Source organism: Rhinolophus hipposideros (genome assembly GCF_964194185.1).
Source record: "Rhinolophus hipposideros genome assembly, chromosome: 13".
Taxonomy (NCBI): domain Eukaryota; kingdom Metazoa; phylum Chordata; class Mammalia; order Chiroptera; family Rhinolophidae; genus Rhinolophus; species Rhinolophus hipposideros.
The window spans coordinates 61,785,707-61,793,646 of NC_138059.1; the positions used below are offsets into that span (position 1 = coordinate 61,785,707).

The 7,940-nt window shown below is 39.1% G+C and overlaps 1 pseudogene across 1 annotated transcript; it reads right to left on the reverse strand.

Annotated features, from left to right (window-relative positions):
* Positions 1–1,105: 1,105 nt before the first annotated feature.
* On the reverse strand, positions 1,106–2,321 carry LOC308506823 (large ribosomal subunit protein uL4-like; annotated as a pseudogene). Its single transcript has one exon. The product of its transcript is annotated as a large ribosomal subunit protein uL4-like (transcript).
* Between the last annotated feature and the right edge of the window lie 5,619 nt (positions 2,322–7,940).

Consider the following 7,940-nt stretch of genomic DNA (forward strand, 5'->3'; position numbering starts at 1 on the left):
TATTCATCTTTTGTTATAGGTATATATTATTACAATTTTAATACAGTTTTTTCCTTTCTTAAAATGTGTATATATATTTTTGGCACCCTCTGTACAATTAACAAGCTAAATCTAATAGATAGAATATTACTTTATACACTACAAAAGAGAACATATATCCTTTTAAAACTCCTACATATTAGAAAATAAATCAGCTAATTATCAAACTCACAAATTATAAACAGAACAACATAATAATTATCAATAGAAGTAAAAAGAAGGAATAAAGAAGTATAATGTAGGAAAAATTGATGGAATGGTAAACATAGAAAGGAGATATGATTAAGAAAATCAAGTGCTGGTTCTTTTTTAAAAAAAACAAATGAAATAAATAAATCTTTGGCACTGTGATGACTAAAAGAATAGGACATAAATAAAAATATTAAAAATTAGAAAAAGAAAATAATTATAGATACACAGGAAGATGTTAGAACTGTAAGAAAATACTACATAAAATTTTGTAAAAATAAATTTGAAAACCTAAATAAAATAGATATTTTTTAAGAAAAAGAAATTTATCCAAATTGACTCAAGAAGAAGAAACCCTCACAGCTAAGTAACCATGAAGGAAAATGAAAGAACATTTCTCTCTCTCTCTCTCTCTCTCTCTCTCTCTCTCTCTCTCTCTCTCTCTCTCTCTCCCCCCCCCCCTTTCCCCCCATCTCACACACACATTCATGCATGAGCACACTCTGGAATTTGGTTAATATTAGATGTGACACTTCATATCAGAGACAGGGGAGTGAAATAGAATATTCAATCAATAGTTTTGGGGTTATTGGCTATCCATTTGAGGTGTAGGGGAGGAAAACATCTTTTCTTCTACCTATCTTAGGTTCTCTGCCTGGGGCACTGTAAAGTGGACTGACAAAAGACAGATTAACAAGAGAAAAGCATACAAATGTATTTAATGTAATTTTTACATGACACAGGAGTCTTGATCAGGAAATGAAGATCTGAAGAACTGAAGTCTGAACTGGTTTTTTGTTGTTCCTCTTTGACCGGGTTTTTATTCAAAATTAGCTGTGCAAAGTGACTGGACTTTTACAGAAAAACAAATTTAAGTTTATGCCTCAGGCTTTTCTTCTGTGGTGGGTTTCTTTTCTGCAGACTTCTCAGCTGCTGGTTTCTTGAGAGCTGCAGCCTTTTTCCCACCAAAGGCTCATTCTGCTTCGGAGCATCACCAGCCTTCTTTCCTTTCTTCCCGGCTGCTGGCCTCTTGCCTGGAACCCCCTTCTCATCGGCTTTGGCTTCTTGCGCTGCTGCTGCTGCTACTTTTTCCACCCAGAGCTGCCTGGTGAAGACTGGCGTTCCGGCACATGGTCTTTCCATGTGGGTTTAGCTTCAAGGTGATTCTCAGGTTTTACAGTGGATTCTTCTTCAGGAGTCTGCAACGAATCTTCTTACGTGGTGCCCGGGGGGCTCTTTGGACCTCCGGGCTTTTCAAGATTCTGGTCTGTATTGAGCATGTTGTGTGTGGGAAGGTTGTAGCTACTCTTGAGGGAGGCAGCTTTACGGCGAGTGCCATACAGACCTTCTAACTTGCAGAAAGCACTTTTGGTCTGACGGCAGACATGGCCCACGTGCCCACCAGGAGCAAGGTTCAGAATGCTCAGTTTGCTTAGATTAAGCAGAGTAGCTCCAGGGATGTTTCCGAAGGCTTTGATGATGCCATTGTCCTCCTTATAGATGACGCAAGGTCCCCTGCGCTGGATATGACAGTTTCTCATTCTGCCCTTGCCAGCTCTCATTCACTGAGAGGCATAGATTTTTTTGACATCATTCCAGGCCTTAAGCTTCTTAAGAAGCAAATCAGCCTCCTTGGTGTTCAGCCTTCAACTGTATCTTCAACCACCAAAGAAGTTCAGGAACTTGCTCAATATGGTGGATTTAGACACGACTAGCGCTGGTAAGGCCGAGGCCGCCAGGGCAGAGCAGATGGCATATTGCTTCTGTGTTGTGTTCACTCTGAGGTGTCCACGGCACCAGGTTTGGGTTGGTGCAAACATGCGGCCCCCACGACACATTTTGCCAAAAGCACCCTGGCCTGAACTCTGGGAATTCGAGCCACAGCTCTGCCAGGACCCACGGCTCAGCACTGGCTTGATGACCTGCTAATCCATTGACAGCACAAGGCTGTTGTTCTCGTGCAAGTTGGTGTGAACAGAGTTCACAATATCTGGTTGAATGGGAGCTGTGAACAGAGCAGGCAAAGCGATATTTTTGCCAGATGACTCCCCCTTTTTGGAGTATACTGATGTCAGTGAAGGAATACACGCCATGGTGGGGACAGGAGATGGCCACGCTCCTCTCAACTCGGTGGCTCCCACAGGTAAAGGTTCTTTAGCCTTCTTTCATTTGGAACATTTCCACAACCTTCTTTTATCTTTTATGACATTGTTATTTTTTAATACAGCCCACCCACCACCACCCTCCACCTTTTTTCATAGAATAGTCTTCATTTAAGGTTTGCCTGATGTTTCTCCATGATTAAGTTCAGGTTATGCATTCCCAGGAGAAATACTCAGATGGGATGTGTCCTTCTCAGTGTCAACAATCAGAGACACACGATGTCCACATGGCCTTTATTAGTGATGATAGTTCTGATCACCTGGTCAAGACGTTGTCTCATTTCTGCACTACTGTTCCCTTGCAACTAGCAAGCGGTCTGTGAGGAGATATTTTCAGACCATGCAAATATCCTGCTCCTGATCAAAATGAGATTTACCATCAATAAGTGATTCTTTTTTTAAAAAATTTTATTGGGGAATATTGGGGAACAGTGTGTTTCTCCAGGGCCCATCAGATCCAAATAGTTATCCTTCAATCTAGTTGTGGAGGACACAGCTCAGCTCCAAGTCCAATTGCTGTTTTCAGTCGTTAGTTGCAAGGGGGTGCAGCCCACCATCCCATGCGGAAATTGAACCCGCAACCTTGTTGTTGAGAGCTCGTGCTCTAACCAACTGAGCCATCCGCCGCTTTCAATAAGTGATTCTTAATTTATCCAGTGTTTGATTTTAGATGGCTGCAAAATGCTAATTTTTCAAGTCCACCACTCCCTGCATATTTATTTACCAGTTAGCACCTACCATTTTTATTCTAAGAGCCTTTCCTTCATTTGCATTTATTTATCAGCTTATTGTCAATATGGACACATAAATTCCTTTTTTTTTTAACCAGTAAGCTCTGAAATTGTTTTTAAACCTATAAGCTATAAGGAATAACTTATATACCACAAAACTGACCCATTTAGTGAACAGTTCCACAAATATTAGTAAATTCATACAGTTGTGCAATTATCATCACGATCACTATTGATAACGCTTCCATCACCCTGAAAAGTTCTCTCATGGGAGTGAGTTCTTCTCACTCCCATCATGCCCCACTCAGGCAACCATCAATCTGTTAGCCGCCTCTCTCGTTTATGTACTTGTCATGGCAGGGAGAGAAGTTGGCCACGCTTCTCTCAACCCAGTGGCTCCCACAGGAAAAGCAAGTCTGAACATTTTTACCATAGGTTTGATGAAAAGTGGAAAGCTTTGGAAAAACATGATAGGACAAAGGGTATATGCTAAGGTAGTAAACTAGGGGAGACTCAGCAAGGCCAGTTCATTCGTATTCCTACTGTGGTCGGTGACAGACCATAAGCAGATCTGGAAACCTGGCAAAATGACCTTGAGTCATATATCCTTCCACCAATAGGGGACAAAGAACAGTTGGAACAAAAAAACACAGAAAAGATATCATCAGGTTTAGGGAAAGTCCCCAAAGCTGCGCCTTTGTACCAGTCAGAAGAACTGTCTTCTAGGTGACCTATCTTCATTGCCACAGTAATAAAACGCACCCTTGGGTGGAGATTTAAGATGTTAATAAAACATACCACACAGGAAGAAGCATGTACTCATACTGCGCAGGCGCCAAGATAGACCCAACCCAACATATGTAGAGAGAAGGGACCAAGGAAGCCGGGGCAGGGTCCTAAATCTCAAAACTCAATAAAACCGCTGTACTAACATAACTCAGGGAACCACATTCTCTTTCTGTGTGTGCTCCCTTGGGGCATCAAGCTTTCATTTTAATAAATCTTTCTTTCTGTAAGACTGTTTCGCCTTCTCCCTTGATTTCTATCCTGAGAGGGGTAAGGACCATTTTCTCTGGTAACACTCTGGGTACCCCTCCATCTTCAGAGAGAAGGATGCATCTTTCCTCCAGGTATAGGGAGAGCACCTTTCACATGAAGGTCTTATGACCTGATTCAGGGCAGAAGGGGGAGATCAGAGAATCCCTCTTGCACCTTCCATTTCTCAAATTTCTTCAGATTAAAATATTCAACATGCCAAGGCACCATATTTTGGGGTAGCATGTCCTGGACTTCATCATATTTAAAAGAATATTATTTCAACACTGTTTGTAATAGTAAGACTTTGAAGGGGGAGCCCTAAAACTAAGTATTTATTAATAGAACGATGGTTAAATAAATTATAGTAATCCATACCATGGAATACTATACAGTTATTAAAAAGCATAAAGTGGATCAATCATACTAGAATAAAAGATCTCTAAGATACATCAAGTGGAAAAGAGCAAGTCAGAAATGCCTCTTTGCAAAACAAGACAAAATAACCACTGTATTAATATATGTGTTTATATACACATATGGACGTAAAACAGCAATGTAATGACTAGAAATTTTTGTTATGAACTGTGGAGAGGGGAATGTGTGTGTGCGCGCGCACGTGCACGGATGTGTCTGTGTGTGCTGGGTGATGGCAGAGCTTTGGGGGCACTAACATATTTTATTCTACATCGTTTTTTATTGCTTGAATCTTTCATAAGAATACAGTTCTGTACTGCTTGTATACTAATATACCATTTCATAAACAATGATATTCAAACAATCAAAATTTTATATCCTTTCGGGGGGAACACAATAGCATAAAAAGCTTTAGAACATATCAGTTCTGCTTTTTGAATTCTCCAGACCATCATTTCCTTATCTAGAAAATGAGGGTTTGGACTAGATTATCTAATTTCTCTAATAAACTTTAAATTTCTATGAGCCTATAAGACAAATTTTAACTTTGCCGTTTTTTTGTATTTTATTTCTAATTTGTATTTAACAATTAAAACAGGCATATTACCAATGTAACAAATAATTTTTTGCCTAGGTAACTAAATTTTTGTTCTGCCGTGAGTGTGGTTGCTAGGTTTATATTTAAAACGATAGAGTTTAGTTTAGTTCTTTATCTGATCAGAATTGCTACATGGTCAGTGAATGTTGTAAGGAAACACAGCATGCAAATCACACAGTTGTTCTAGTTGGGAAGAAATACAGCTAATTTGACTTTCCTAAGCTGTTTCTTTCAGCTCTACTCTTTAAATCTGAAAAAAGAAAATGACATAATGTAAAATTTCCATGAGAAAAGATCAGGCCCTTCTCCAGAAGAAGTAGAGTTTAAGCTGGCGAAGGATGTCACTTCCTTTGAAATCTTTAAGAAAATATGTTCTCAGTTCTTCAAGGCGTAGAGATAAAAGTAAAAGGACATCATTTGAGAAGTATTTTCATGCAAATTACCTGAATAATTCAAGCAGAACTTTCCCCAGATCTTCACTACCTTGGTAGTGAATACTAGAAGAAAGGAAAAAAAGGTATGTAGGTTCAGCAGTGAAAAGTTCTACCGCCATAAGCTACACAGTCTTTTAGAATCCAAATACAATCTGTATCCTAGTTCTGGGGGACATTCTTCAGTGTGTTTCATTTTAAAGTAAATGTAAGTATCACATGACATCCCATAACAAGGAGGAAATGAAGTAAAATGAATCTTGAAGAAATACCTCTGTCTTTGATCTCAGTTAGACAGCAAATTTGGGCCTTTTACCTTGTTACCACCTAAAATAAATTTATACTCTCTTCTACACACAGCGCTTTCTTCTAAGAAATTAAGAAATTTGCAACACAGGCACCAATGTAAACATAACGGGAAGACATGAAAGGAAATATCCTCAGGTGGGCATGCACTCACATACAAGGGTATCATCAGAAAGAGAAGGAACACAATTCCAATGCAAATAGAAAGATAAAATGTTCAGCTATTAAACTTGGACTTCTATTTCTTCGTATATTCATCAGTGGGCATTAGAGGGGCACTAAGCACAGCTCTGGGAATGCAAAGATGAGTGAGACACAGTCCCTAAGGACACAGGCCAGTGAGAGAGGCAGAGATCAATATAACAATGAGATACGATTACTGCTATTAAACAGATATATGTGAAGAACTATGAGGGGATATAGAGAAGGGAGCCTCTAATTATGTTTTAGGAAATCCAAAAAGACGTCATAAATATTTGAGTTCAGTTCTGTAGTATTAGTAGAAATCCCAGATTATGAAGTAAACTTTTCATTATGTCTGAGGTAGGAATATTAGTTGGCAAAATCTATAGCTGAAAGCACTAACCCAAAGGTAGGAATAGAAAGTGCGAAATACCTTCTGAGGTGCATACACATTGGAGAAATGGAAAGAGTTAACAAGCTCAAGAACAAAGCAATAATATCCATTCTTCCCACTTCTGTTCAACATTGCAGAGCAAAATGACCAAATAAGATGTCCTTTGCTTGACACCAAAAGCAAAGGGCAACAAAAGCAGAAATAGACACGTGGATTACAGCAACCTAAAAACTTTCTGCACAGCAAAGGAAACTATCAACAAAATGAGAAACAACTTACCAAGTGAGAGAAAATATTTGCAAACCATATTTCTGACAAGGGGTTAATACCCAAAATACATAAAAAACTCATACAACTCAATAACGGGGGGGGGGGGGAGAAAAATGCGATTAAAAAATGGGCAGAGTATCTGAATAGACATCTTTCCAAAGATGACATATAAACAACACGTACTTCAAAAGATTCTCAACATCACTAATCATCAGGGAAATGAAAATCTAAACAACAATGAGATATTACCTCACATCTGTTAGAATGGCTATTATTGTAAAGATAAGAGATAAGTGTCAGGGAGGATGTGGAGAAGAGAGAACCCTTGTGCACTGTTGGTGAGAATGTAAATTGGTGCAGCCACTATGGAAAACAGTATGGAGGTTCCTCAAAAAATTAAAAATAGAACTGCCATAAGATCCAGCAATTCCACTTCTGGGTATTTATCCAATAAAACCAAAAATACTAACTTGAAAAGATACATGCACCCCCATGTCCACAGCAGCCTTATTCGCAATAGCCAAGACATGAAAACAATCTAAGTGTCCAAAAAAAAGGTGATATGTAATATTACTCCGCCGTAAAAAAGAATGAAATCTTGCCATTTGCCACAGCATGGGTGGACCTGGATGGCATTATGCTCAGTGGAATAAGTCAGAGAAAGACAAATATCGAATGACCTCACTTACGTGTGTTCATTTTCCAGGGGCTCTCAGGCCTTAATCTATCCTTCCATTGGAGGCAGAGAAAGGGCAATTTAGGGCAATTAAGAATGCTCCAAGCCCTTGAGAGGTAGGCAGGTTGCTTCTGGGAAAAGGGAATCAGAGGGTAGGAAGGACCACAGCCATTTGGAAAGAAGTGGATATTTACTAATTTCCCAGTATATTAGTGCTGTGTAGCTGCACAAAATGGGAATTCACTCTGGTGTTGTTGTTCAAGAGTATTCTGGAAGACAGACTGTTTTTCTTTCTGTTTCTAAAAGGGGCACCACCATAATAGTTACAAACATTAGTCAGTCTACCCAGTTCAAAAAGGTTCCCTTAACAAAGCCTTTGTTTTTGTTCTTAATCTCAGGTCTTAATAAAGGCAGCCAAATATTAGTTGGAAAGAACTGAGCCAAGGCTATGAAGATTCCTAAATACACACAAATTAGGAATCTGTATTTAGATTCCTAAATACAGAAAA